Source organism: Arvicanthis niloticus, chromosome 3 (genome assembly GCF_011762505.2).
Source record: "Arvicanthis niloticus isolate mArvNil1 chromosome 3, mArvNil1.pat.X, whole genome shotgun sequence".
Lineage (NCBI taxonomy): Eukaryota > Metazoa > Chordata > Mammalia > Rodentia > Muridae > Arvicanthis > Arvicanthis niloticus.
The window spans coordinates 39,070,280-39,084,770 of NC_047660.1; the positions used below are offsets into that span (position 1 = coordinate 39,070,280).

Here is a 14,491-nt window from a genome sequence, read left to right on the forward strand (position 1 = left end):
CTTCTTACTTGGATGGAGTTTTTTGGTTTTTTTTTTTTTGTAATGATCTCCACCTGTTGCAAAGAAAAGTTTCTTTGATTTGGGATGAAGATTATCATCTGTGAGTATAAGGATAAACATTTATAGATTATTATTAGGGATTATTCTGAGTTTGTACATTTGTGCTTACAGATTGTCCATTAACTATGGTTTCACAAACACTTAGTAGTTTGCAAGATTTCCAGGATTAATCATAATTTTCCTCTGGCAGAAACTATTTTAAGTTGAATTAGAGAACTTTTGGTTATAACCAAAGGATGCGTACCACTACTACACCCTTAGAGTTATCCTGCCATGCTTGTGGCATGGTGAACCATTGATGTGTCTTACAAACATCATAGATGGGTAGGGTTGCTCACTGCCTCCTTCCTTCTTGCATTTGTGTTGACAGGAAAACTAACTATCAAGGAGGGAAATTTCAGGTAGTTCTAGCTCAGGAATCTCTGAGTCCTGTTTCTTTGGTGTATGGTGAAATTAGCAATAGATACTTGACATCTCCCTCTATACACAATCAAGGGCAACAGCAATAGATAGATGTTTTGAAGAGCTCTTGAATATCCCTGGACAACACCCTAGAAGAATGTTTTCTCCTGCCTGATATTTGTGTTTCTTTTAGGAGGGTTTTAACTCTTAGATAGAGCACCGTCAACTCAGATAAGAAAAGTTCATTAAAACTGTATACTTATCTTTATACTTGGAATTACAAATCCTCACTTTACACATGACACACACCAAAATTTAAAGAACCTTTTTAGCGGTGTAGATTTCCCACTAAAAGTAATTTCTTGGACCAGAAATTCTCTTGAACAAAAATGAATAGCAGGAGAAGAAAGAGAGTTACATTTGAAAGAGAAACAATCCTGATTTGAGAGTTGAACGTAATAATGTTTACAATCACAAAAATATTAAAGATACAAAGGAGAAACATTGAACAATGAGATAGATGTGCGTGTTCCAGTTTATTTACATGTTCCAGTTCTAACTCTGTTCGGCCCATGGATTTTAGATGGATAAAAGAGAGAACTCACTTGCACAGCATGAAGTGGATTAGATAATCTGTGAATTATACCTCCTCCTCCAACTTAACACGTCACATAAAAAAGCTTGTAATGACATTAAGGCTACACTGTCCTTATATTTTGATCCAGATTTTATTCAATGCACTTCACTGTGAAGAAAAGAATGTATCTGTTTTTACTTTAAATCAGACCAATATTGACTCCCAAGATCTGAATTTTCAGTCATTTCCAAAGAAGGATGACGTGGAGATGATCTCACAATTCATTCTCATTAACCAACTTTTGTTGCTCCTTTTCTACCAGGACCTCTTTCAGAGCTCTCATTCTTTAACCTTTACCAAAGGGACAGTACTACTTACCCATACCTTATAAGTATATTTGATGTATTTCTTTATATTCTGCCACAGGACATTATTTATTTGAGAGGACAATAGTTACATCTGTTCTTAATATTTTAAGTGCCAAAAACCAATTGCCTAGTAAAAGTGGTTGGATTTTTATACAAATTTGATGTAAGTAGCTTTCTGTCCCTCCTAGTAGCAGTATCTGGCCAGGACATCAGACGTATGTCACCCAACTGACTAGCAGGCTTCACTCTTCAGTCAGCACCATCTTCATCTTACAGGAGACCAATATTCTTGGGTATGCAGCAAGTGTTTATTTACGGTGGTGAAGTCACTTTTGTGATTATGTCCATAGCTTTGTTTCTAGATAGTCATAATTGCATGGAAATTTCATGACTGAATATTTTATGTGATGAAATTATGTGATGAATATTTTATGTGATGAATATTTTATGTTTTATTTTTGTTAGTTTTATTGTTTTGGGGGGGTTTTCTTATAGCATTTTCTGTAGAAATATTAAATTCCTGTTTGGCTTTTGAGCTTTTAAGTCCTTTCATATGTATTATCAGTGTTGCACCTAGAAATATCTTGCTCAAGGATCTGCATGTTATTTCCTCAATATGCAAGTTCTAGGAAAATGGTGTCTCTGTCCTTTGGTCTTTGGGTGGGTAGGAGCCCAATTGTAATGGTTACAATAAGATAACAAGTAGATAATCAGAGAGATCGACTTCTTCCTAGAACACCCACCATTATTCCATTCTTTTTAAAAAAAAAAAAAAAAACACTCAGACTGCATCCTCTCCCTCTTAGACCTCAAAGAGGTCCAAGAACGATCATCAATGGCTGGTAGTAGTTGCAAGAAACAACACTAAGAGCCGGCTTCACGCTCAGGAAAGGATGCTGCACCTCCTCCCCGTGGTTTCGGGTGCTCTACACACTCAGAGAAACTTCTCTAGTAACGAACTATAGAAATGATCCCTGAAAGTATAGTCTTTATTCCATTCTTTTACTCTATGCTAAAGCTCACACCTTTTGCTTCCACAAAGTTGAAATTCATCTTTCACTTGTATGTCAACATCTTTGCCCTGTGTATCACATGTTTAAAAACAATGTGTTGCTTCCTTCGGTCTGTTCAGAACAGCTTTTCTTTGACTCTTTCAAAGTATGGCCGAAAGTGGACGAAAGTTCTTAATATTTTATGAAGGAATAGAAGACAGTATATCTTTTGGGGTAAACAAAGACTATTCACATACACATACATATGCAAACAAGTTGAACCTGGTGGGAAAGTCAAACCCAAATGGCTTTGTTCATTTAAGTGTCTGCCTGCATCTGTCTGTATTTGAATTCGTGACCCCTAGTTTATACTTTTTACAAAAGCCAGAAGGAGGTTATTTTCAAGTACCTTCTGCTTTAGGCCCTGAAAGGCCCCTGAGGCACAAAAACACAAAAGGCTTCTTAGAACAGAAGGAAAAATGCAGAGCACAAAAAACATTGAACTCTCATTCTTTCTGATCGCTCCTCAGTGGAGTAAAGGAAACACAAATGAATTTTCCAATAAATGATTCTGCCACACAGTGTTTGTGAAGTTCCGTTCTTTCTGCTCATCTTTGCCATGCATGTGACTGCTAGTTAATAATTCACCAGGAGCGACTCACTACCCACTTCTCTTCTGCTTTGTACTTTTTAATAAAGTTAGGACACTGTGCTCTTTATTTTGAGTGGTGAGATTTCAGTTATAAAAAGGACACTTTATTCTATGAAAGTCATGTGAAATGTGTTTAAATGTCCTCCGATCCTCCAGTGAAATTAGTGAGATGAATAATGCACTCCAAGAACAGTTGGCACTTGAGCTTGTGGGATTCTTAAAATATATTTTACATTGGTTAGTCTAACTGTGATCCTACTTACTTTTTCCCACTAATATGCTCTATAGTATCATTATAATTTATACCAGCTGAAGAAAAAAGTACCTTGTGAGAAGAAATGAGAGACGTTTCCTAGTTTATCTTCCCCATTATTTAACCTAACTTCATTTACTGTTTCTAAGATACACAATTCTTACTACCACTTCCAATTCAAAATTGTTCAAATTCCGTATGATATATCATAATTTCTATAAAACATGATTGTGTTACTACATGTAATTACCTACTGTTTGTTTGCCTAAAACCAAAAGTTCTTTGTGTCATCAATATTTACAGAAGAATTTTTAGAAGATTCAGACAGGAAGATAATCCCTTATTTCTTACTGAGTTTCTTCTTCTTCTTTTTTTTTAAAATCTAAGCTGCCCTTCCATAGGTGGCAATTCTTCCCAATTCAGATTCATTCCAACATAACACGTTCCGAACTGGAGGATTGAAAGTAACCATTGTCTTTTACTTAAAACCATTCTAAATTATTAATCATGCTTTAATACTGTCATTCATTCATTAAACATATAAAAAAGAATTCAAATAAACAGCAAATGTTATATATGTTAAAGATACTTACACTGAGATTGTCTTATTAGTATATCATACAGAATAGGGAGTCAAAAGGAAAATTCAATTAAGTAGCACCCACACTGACTAAAAGCATTGGCTTTTGTTTATTTTGGTTGTTGTTTTTGAAAAAAAAAAGTCACCATAGACTGGGTGATTTCAAAGGGGTTCAGTTTTGTAGAGAATTTTTAGACCTTCAAAGCTACAATCTCTCCAACATATGAGTCTAAATCCTGCAAGAACAGGAGGAAAGATTCTTGTCTAAGGTCCTTTCATTCATTTTTATGTAATTATCAGAAGAACAATTCTAAAAAATGAATTTAAAAATGAGTTTTAAACTGTTTTGTTTTCCAGTTCTTTTTTCAATTCTCATATACAACAAATGTGTTTTGATAAAAATGGTGATTAGGTTTTTTTAATGAGACATTGTGGTATTTTTATTTCTAAAACCACACGTTGACCTAAAAAGACTTTATATAAGTATGTGCTGTTCTGTGACACTTTTCCACTATATCAATGAGACACTTTGAAACAGTCTCTCGTTTATGGAAGGGTAGGAGAGATAAAGAATGAAGGAAAGCAGCTGAGGTTCCTTTCCAAAAATTCAGATGCATCATAACACAATGAAATATAAATGAAGATATTTTACTTGTAAATAAATACACATAAGAATATTTGTTTAGATTCCAAATGCTTTTAAAGCCTACTGCATCAAGCCAAATTTGCCAGTGGCACAATATTATATTTAGGTAGGAATAAAAGAGGTTCATGTCATATCGCACTGTGAGGTAAGCATAGGTGACAGAGCTGAAGTGCCTGACATCCTACAACATTTTAACTTGTTTTATTAAGTTCTATAGGTTTGGGCATAAACTATGTTATCTTGTGTGGACTGTTTTGACAGTTAACTTGGAAAGAAGCATTTGTCACACACATATTGATTTTCCAATAGTGAACTTTAATTAACATTTTAAGCCAGGATTGATTATAAAACAATATGTTTGTGCCTTTGTGGTAGCTACAGTAAGCCAGCACCAATCAATTTTGGAACATAGGTCAACCAAATGGGGAAGAAGGCAAGGGCCTGCCTGGCTGTTTAATATTGGAAACCTCAGTGACAACAAATATTAGGAAAATGAGTAATTGCCTTCCTAGCATATTTGTGAAAATTATTTCACTTCCTAATTTATTTTGCTACAGCTTTATAAAAGAAATCAGCTATTTTTTTTTTCCTATTTGGAAATGTGTTAAACTGCTTCAGAGTAAACCACCGAAAAAGAAGATCAGGATACTGGCAACTTAAACTCATACTACCTATTGAGCAGATGTGGTTCATAGCATTTTGAACTGTATATGTATCTATAGAAAGGAAATGATTCAGTACATTCATATCTTGTATTAAATTATTTCATTGAAGACTCAGTGTTTAGGTCTCAGTATGTTTTCTTTTCTCATCCAACTGCTTACAGCATTGGATATACACACTGCCAGTTAGCCAGGCTTCTTCCCTGCTTAGCAACTCCAATGTTGAAGTAATAGATCCTGACAAGGTCAAGGTGACCACGCTTACAGCTAACTCACAGCTGTCGTCCTTGTAGTTGACTCTTTCTCAACAACTCCTTTTCTTGCCACCCCAACCCCTTTTCTTACCACCCACATGTTTTTAATATCAAATGCAAATAAAAGATATGTTCCTTTGCTTTAATTTTCACATTTATATTAATTTATAGAATACAATTGGCATGTGATGTTTGAGAAATTCTACATTCTCCCTCATTAAATATTAATATTTAGTGAAACTGTTATGTTTCTCAACACACATAGTTTAAAGCCCCTTTATAATTTCTGACATATTAGATAATTACGCACAAGATTGACAGTTCTCCATATGTTTGTGCCACTTGATGGCTCACATAGTCTCAAGGCAGTTACTATGAATGCCTTTCATAACCACATTTGGCATGGAATTCAATGAGACTATTTAATAATTATAATAATGATCATAATAATAATTGCTTGGATCAGTGTCCCAGTCAGAAAACAGATGGTACTTTGAAAAGAGACCCTTGAAGATGGTTTAGTAAAGAGATGACTAACAAAATTGTGAGTTTAAGAAAATCCAAAAAAGACAGAAGCCTGGAAATGATCACATCAGGAAGGCTCCTAACTCTGTAGGAAGATTACAAAAAAGACAAGGGAAGAGTGGATTAGTTGGAGCCTGATATATATAAAACCCAGGCATGGAGCAGGGTAGACAGCACTTACCAGGCTACCAAGATCTGCCTGGATATAAGCACAGTCCCTGCCAAACCGTAAGAACAGACATAAGATAAGAAAGATCTAGTCCCATTTCTTACACTGACTCCTTTCACAAAATGATGTTTTTAGATCTTTGAACTGGAAGATAGGATAAAAGGATATTCAGTGAGGGTGACTCAGAAGGATGGAAGTAAGAGAAAATCTGGATTTTTTAAAGAATAGTGATAATACATAGCATATGTGTGTAACTTGATGTAAATATTACAACAGATTTCATCATTGTGACAGAAAAAAATTGAACTAGCTTTTTATAACACATAGGTTTTGACTGTTATGTGGTTAAGACTTACAATTATCAAATTCCAATGTCAGTGCTGATTAACTGGATTGTGTCTTATATAATGAATCTCATATCTGACATAGTTTTAAATATTTTCTTTACAAATAAATGCAAATACATTCTCAGTACTAAGCCAAAGTGAGTTTTTTATTCAGAATTATAATACTTTTATTTAAAACATAAAGGGCTTTTGAAATTGTCACATTTCTCCATTTTAAAGTATTATTATATTAGTAATTCACCATTAGATAAGAACTAACTATGCTGAAGTCAATAAATCATTGCAAAGACTTGGTTTGTGGTGACCCCAAAAATTGCCTAAAATAGGCATTTTCTGTATCTTTAAGAGTTGGAAAGTGAGAGATGCCATGTTTTCTTTGTATGTATTATCATGAAGAAAACAAAAACATCTTGGGATATTATTTTAATTTGTTCCTGACTGTCTTATGAAGAACAGAAAACAATGGAGCAAAGTGTGTGTGTGTGTGTGTGTGTGTGTGTGTGTGTGTGTGTGTGTAATCCCAGAACTCAGGTGGTGGGGTCAGAGAGGAATGCCTGACCAAAGAGGTCAATTATATCCTCAAAGAAGGGGCTTTAGGAAGAAGTACATCCAGAAGGCAATGAAGCATATCAAGAACTTGGGTGGTACATAAACCAAGTCATTGGCAACTGGGGTGATTTCAAGGTCTTTCAGATCAACTGGAGGTTTCAAGTTAAAGTTCTATAAAATGGTGGTCACAAATAAAAAAATAATTCTGGTCAAGTCAGATCCTCTCACACACAAATCTGTTTTCCTGATAAGGAAGGGAAAAAACAGTAGTTACCTTTCTTAAACTTGCTATTCCCATATAGAAAGTGACTAGGATCAAACTTTTCTGGGTTGGAGAATTCTTTGTCATCATGTAGCACAGAAGTCAGTGATGCTATGACAGTGGTGCCCCTGGGAATGAGACAGTTTCTCTATTTCATGTCACAGATCACTGCATGGGGCAGGCTGGTGGGAAGGAGGTCAATGTGTCACTGCATCTCATGTAATGCAACATCAGTATAGGGCATGTAATTGCTGTCCTGTGTGCAGGGGTGCCTGTGTCTACCAATCACATGGCCATTTTCTTCTTGGACTTTGGCTGTAACTTCTGGAACCTTGAGCAGGAACAACAGAGATTCCCTCAGTGTTGTGTTTGTTGTCTCTCTCCCAGCATCAAACAGGTCAGATGCTGTGAAGATCAAGTTCTCACAAGTACATTCTGTCTCTGGATTATGCTTTTCCTGCTCCATTTTTATCAATAAAGTCCTTAGAATTGTTAATATTCAGTGACTCTTAATGTTGTATTAATTTGTCAAAAGGTAATGTTAGGCAAACACAAATATTTTTTGAGTAATTTTCTGTGTCTTTCTGGTAGATAATCAATGATAGCAGAAAGATTATTGCAAATCTGAATCCAAAAACTGAGAATCTCTCGATTTTCATTTAAGATGTCCATGAATATAAGAAATTCCTGATTTTTATAATCATATCCACTCTGGGAAACAATGGAGCTGATGGCATTGCAAGGAGCATAACCCAGAATGAAGGTGGAATCACAGGGTACACCATTGGTTTTACTCAAGTCATCTTGAACACTCCTCTTGAACACAGTCCTCAGTGCTCCTCTTCCCATCCAAAAGTAAGTTTATATTAAGAAAATTTTAAAGCTTACCTTAAAGTACTGCCTATATCAGGATGATTTTCAAAATATGTTCAACATCTCTGTTTATGAAAGTTTATAGTTTTATATCTTGCTTAGAAAAATCTCAACAATGCTCATCATATATCCTTATATCCACAGATAAGTATGGTCCTTTCCCCTCATTAAAGAAACTTCTCTATGCAACAGTTGGGGTCCATCACAGAAAACCACAAAATAGAGTTGTAGAGCTCAATCCCAATGAAAACAACTATGAGCCACTAATGTATCTAAGGCTGAGGTTCCACTGTGGAAGACGGAACAGAATGGTTGTAAGAGTCAGAGGATCAGTGAGTTTTTTATGAGACTGTGACTTCTAATTTCAGGACCTACTCTTATGACTGTCTGAACATGAGCAACATAAGAACTACATCCTGCATTGTTGGTGGGGTTGCAAGCTGGTACAACCACTTTGGAAGTCAGTCTGGCGGTTCCTCAGAAAATTGGACATAGCACTACCTGAGGACGCAGCTATACCACTTCTGGGTATATACCCAGAAAATGCCTCAACAAATAACAAAGACATATGCTCCACTATGTTCATAGCAGCCCTATTTATAATAGCCAGAAGCTGGAAAGAACCCAGATGCCCTTCAACAGAGGAATGGATACAAAAAATGTGGTACATTTACACAATGGAATATTACTCAGCTATTAAAAATAATGAATTCGAGAAATTCTTAGGTAAATGGATGGATCTAGAAAATATCATCCTGAGTGAGGTAACCCAATCACAAAAGAACACACATGGTATTTACTCACTGATAAGCGGAGATTAGCCCAAAAGTTTGAAACAACAAAGATTCAACTACCAGACGACACGAAGCTCATGAAGAAGAAAGAACAAGTGAAGATGCCTAGGTCTTTCTTAGAAGGAGTAACTAAATAACCAAGGGAGCAAATATGGAGACAAAGTGTGGGTCAGAATCTGAAGGGGGGGGTTTGTAGGGAGACCATTGTGTCTGGGTATTCATTCCATAGGCAGTCACCAAAAATAGACGCTGATAGGGATGTCAGGATGGGAAAGCTGACAGCAGCCTGATAAGGCTGTCTCCTTAGAGGCCTCTCAGAGTTAGACATACCCAGAGACAGATACCCACAGCTATCCATTAATCTGATCAAAGTTCCCAATGGAGGAGTTAGAGAGTAAATTGAAGGAACCGTGAACCGTAAGGGCTGGTGGCCCTGTGAGGAGAGCAAGAATACCAACCAGCCAGAGCTCCCCAGGGTCTAAACCACCAGCCCAGGAGCACATAGGGAGAGACACATGACTCCAGCTGTATATGTAGGGGAGGATGGCTCTGTTGGGCATAGGTGGGAGACAAGATCATTGGTACCCTGAAGGCTGAGCACTGAGGGGGGGGGGATCTGAGGGTGGGGAGGGAGGCTGGGGGTAGGTGGGTAAACACCTTCATAGAGGCAGGAGGAGGGAGGATGGGATAAGGGGTTCCTGGGTGGTGGGGGAAATATGGTAAGGGGATAAAATTTGAAATGTAAATATTATATCCAATAAAAGAGGGGAAAAATAGAAAAGCGGTTAGAACCAACATTCTTAATAAAATGTCAGCCCTCTTTTAAAAAAAAAAAACTATCTTGATACTAAAATTTGTTTTGAGAATTGTATATTGCAGAATGATCAGCCTTGGTGTATCTACTCAACAAGCAAGCTGGGCAGACCTGCTCAAACCTCTGAGGTCCGTGAATTCCATCTGGAGGCAGCGAAGACACAGCATCAGAGGATTGTCAACTTGCTCTCCCCCCCACTCCTCTTCTAATATCTCAACGCCCATAATCAGCTTGAAGAAGCTAATGATGAGTCAGCGCCCCTATTCCCTGGGCATGGGGACTAAGGTGGTAAATGTTGGGCTGTCTCCCTAGGGAAAAGTAGTGGTTTTGTCGGAATAGAGAGGATTAGCTAGGGTTTATTGCATAGCCATAACCTATTAGTAGAAATCTGTATAATTAATATCAAGATGAAGATATAAATTCTTAAATGGCACCAATTTACTTTGTTTAAAAATTTTAAGGTTTTCATTGGCATGAGCCAATGAAAACACACTTAGGAATACATAGCTTAGACCCAGTCCTTCTTTAACTTTTTTAACTGATTTGAGATGGTCAGCCTGTGAGTTAAGGGACTATAGCAAATTCATGACTTGGAGTTTATTATAAGGGTGTTCTCTATGTTTTATTTAGAAATAGCTGAGTGGAGTTAACAGGCAACAGTCCAGATTACCTTACATGGGTAGCTGGTTTTCAAAACATCAGAAATCCTTAGAATTGACATGACAAACATTTCAGTATTAATGTTCATTTTCATTAGAGACCTGTCTGCTCCGGACAGCTTCCTATGTTAAATTCTAAGAAGAAATTGAGCATCCTTGGAGTTACTCCAGTTGTGGTGAGACAGCCACTAGGCAAGAATTGCCACTTTCCTTCTACAGACAAATTACTGTCCAGAAAAGGACACACTTGCAGAATAGTCGACTGATTATATCTGCCTAGACAGAGTAATCAGCCCTTAATAATTCTGCAGCACTAAGGTCTGTCAGATGATCCTGGGCCAGAAGGCAGAAGAACAGATGCTCCAACGTTTTGAAGTAGAGCGAGTGTCCAGGTGTTCAGAGGTCTCTATAAATTGGCTAAGTTTTAGAAGCTATGCTTTGTGCTTCCCACAATTATAGTCAACTCAGTCATTCTGGATTTCTGACAGGGTTGAAAACTTATAGCTATTTACTTTGAGAGAAAAGATCTGAGTGTATGGTCATCAGCTGACATTCATCCTAAAGCCAAGGAAAAAGCCAGGTTCAGAACTAAGTGTTTTAGTTAGGATAGATGACAGAGGTGCTGGTTAGTCAACAAAAGGATGGACTGGGTATTAGGACTATCTTGTACCTCACTGGTACAAATAGGCATAATTATGCTCTAATTGTATTTTGAGAGAAAAGTTTCCTTTTAACAGGAAGGGTGATGTGTAGGAGGAGCTAAGGTGGGAGGAGTACTGAGAGGAAGAAAAGGAGTAAGAAGAGGAGAAGAAGAAGGAGAGGAGAAGCTAGGTGATGAAAGAGAGATAGAGGGGGGAGACAGGGAAGCAGATGTTCATGTATCTCTACCAGTCAAAGATAGTTGATATATCTAGGTTGGGTAGTGGGTTACACCTCTGATTGAACAATACCAAACTTATAAAGCCTATGATTAACATTTCTTAAAAAAATGTATAAATGCAAAAAGGAAAAGGGGGCATGGGATAGGGGTTTTCTAAGGGGGGGGGGAATGGGGAAACGGGATGGTATCTGAAGTGTAAATGAAAGATCTAATAAAAAAAATAAAAACAAAAAACAAAAAACAAACAAAAAAACAAACAAAAAAACAAACAAACAAACAAACAAAAAAAGAACTACATCAATACAGTTGCTAAATTAGACATGTGACAGCCTATGAGATTTAAATTGTACACAAAGAACTACAGGCAGATATGGAGTGCTGAGAGTGAAAGTCTTCAAGGAAGAACACATCTAATAACAAATAGTCCTGAAAACATATATACAAGTAAAATTACAGAGTAGCAGGATATATCTACATATATCTATATCTATATCTATATATATATATATATATACACATATATATGTATATATGTACATATATATATATACACATATATATGCTTGCAAAAATAATTTATAAACAAAATGGGCATGTTTTTGAAATCAAGCAAAGAGGCAAATGTGTGAGCTTTGAGAAAGAGGAACAAAAGGGAGAAATGATGTGATTATATTATCACCTCAAAACTTAAAAAGAAAATGCATATTTGCATCATTTCAAGATCTGATCATGTTTCCTTATGTCTTCTCCCACTGTTTAAAGGTAAAAGATGTTTGTTTACAGAGCTTGCCCTATTGTCTTTTTTTTTTTATTATTTCATCTCAATACTGATTTTCAGGTGCTTTCTACTCCACCAGCATCTCAGTATTCATAATAAGGTCCAGTTCAGCCCATTAACATGAAAATCATGCTTTCATCTTTGAGTCTAAGCCAGAAATGGGCTTCTTAGTACTTTAACTTTTGCATAAAGCAGGGACAATGAAGGAAACTCAAAGCACTAGTAAAACCATCCATGAACCTGGCTTGATTATATGACAAGATTATTCAGTTATTTATTCTGTGGAAAGAATATGGAACTGAAGTCAATAAAACTAGTTTCTAAATATTGTGCTCACTACTATTTCATATGTGAATTGATCAGTCTTATGTCTTCTAGAAACATGATTAGTGAATATTCAAAATAAAATCATTGATCCTCAGAGAATTTTATGAAGATAATATGAGACAAGAGATATAAAAGAATTATAAATAACAAAAGCAATAAGCAATCTTAAGCATTATTGGTCATAAATATTATTATCCCCTCTCAGGGAACAATTTATTTTGCTTGAAGCACAATGCTGCTCAGTTCTTCTTATGTCTTCTTTTTACAATATATGATGAACTAATCAGTGTAAAGGAACAAGATAAAGATATACTAAGAGAAATTAGCTAGAGAGATAGGGATGGAGAGGGAGGAGTATGGGAATGTACAAGACAGTTCTTTCTAGGTTTCAACACAAATTTATGGCCTAATTTATGTGTTATTGAAAATGTATTATTAAGTTGAATGAGCTGAGCTCATACGCTGTTGTTGCTGGCGGCAGTCATACGTCACATTCTGACAGTTTACAAGTATTTAATGCAACTACTTATTTTTTTATACAGGGAAATGAATAATTTCTTTAGTAATTGCCAAATCATCCATTTCCTGAAATTCATGGCATCTTCTTGGGAAAATCCATTTACCAAAATGTCATGTGAGCTTATGCATATTTGAAGATATATGCATGAGAGCTCGCAGCTTTCTTTCTGATCACCTACAATGACAGCCTATAATTGCTTGTGTGTGTGTGTGTGTGTGTGTGTGTGTGTGTGTTTGTGTGTGTGTCTGTTTTACAAGTTTTGAAAATTTTAAATATATTTTGCAATTCAACAAATTTTACTCAGTTGTAAAGACTCAAAATATATACAGTATTGATGCTCACAGATAATAACAAGATCAATATTTCTGCTTCATTTTGTCAACTCTTTGGTTTAGGGAAAGACTTATTAAAGTCTTTTTGTATTTATTTATTTAAAGTATTTATTTGGTTTCATAATTATAATGGATCAAGCTTAGACACTTGACTATATAACATTTTATCTGTGACTTTTGGGGACTCATCAGTTAATATTGCAACAGAAACATCAACAAAGATCTTTTAACAAAATTAAGGAATCTAAAACTAAGCATTGAAATGAATTTAATTCTTAATGTTAGTGTTTCTGGTGATTTAAAATATCAGTAGTTAAATTTTATGAACCAGGTATTTAGCACAGTTCTAATCTGAATTGGGTAGGAATATGAGGTAGTATATGATATTTTCATCTTTAGTATTTCTTATTATGTCTTCACCACTTATATAATGTGGCATATCATTGTTAGTGATCAACTGACTTAAAAATATTAGTTCATAATGTTATAAGAAACAGTTTTTCTCTTTTGTTTTCTAAAGAATGATTTAAGAGTTAATTCTTTTTATGTTTTGTTAGTCCTTTGCAATACTTGGTTGAGCTTCATTGAATTTGAGTCTTTTATTATTTTTATACCCATTAATAGACTAAAAAAATTGACACTGTTTCTGACAATAGATTCAAGGACATTTAAAAATATAGAATGTCTTTTCCACGTTCTATCCTTGCCATAAAAACTTATAGCCCATTATTAATTCTTCATTACTTTTATAGACTTTTAGAAATTATGACATATTCATATCTATATGCTATAGAAAGAATAATTAAAACAAATGCAGAATTACCTCCTTAGCAAGAATATCAATGTATTACAAAGATATAATTAAATTTCTTGTATAACCATGGTGTTCTCTCTATCTTTATACATGAAACTATACCAAATGAAGATCTCAAAAAGTTGATTGGCATATTTGCAGATTGAACATGGTGATTTTTTTTCAAGACTGATAACATCCCTCTTTGTACAGTCAGCACAAATTGTTTCAAGCAAGAACACTTTACAGTGACAGTGAGGGAAGGAGCACCTGTTAACATGATTCTTTTCATATTGCCTTCTTGATAATTGATGTGCTCAGTCATGGTAACAAATATAACTGAGCATTTAATATATCTCGATAGAGAAGAAAATAGATTTTGCCATTTGGGATATTAACATCAAGTGAAGAACTATAGTCCCA

At 35.5% G+C, this 14,491-nt stretch overlaps 1 non-coding gene and 1 pseudogene across 1 annotated transcript; both read right to left on the bottom strand.

The window, feature by feature from the left end:
• Positions 1 to 2,183: 2,183 nt before the first annotated feature.
• On the bottom strand, positions 2,184 to 2,397 carry LOC117706475 (small nucleolar RNA U3). The gene has a single exon (XR_004606562.1). It is a non-coding gene; the product is annotated as a small nucleolar RNA U3 (small nucleolar RNA).
• Positions 2,398 to 7,066: 4,669 nt separating this feature from the next.
• On the bottom strand, positions 7,067 to 12,908 carry LOC117705187 (cytochrome P450 2C42 pseudogene; annotated as a pseudogene).
• Positions 12,909 to 14,491: the final 1,583 nt, after the last annotated feature.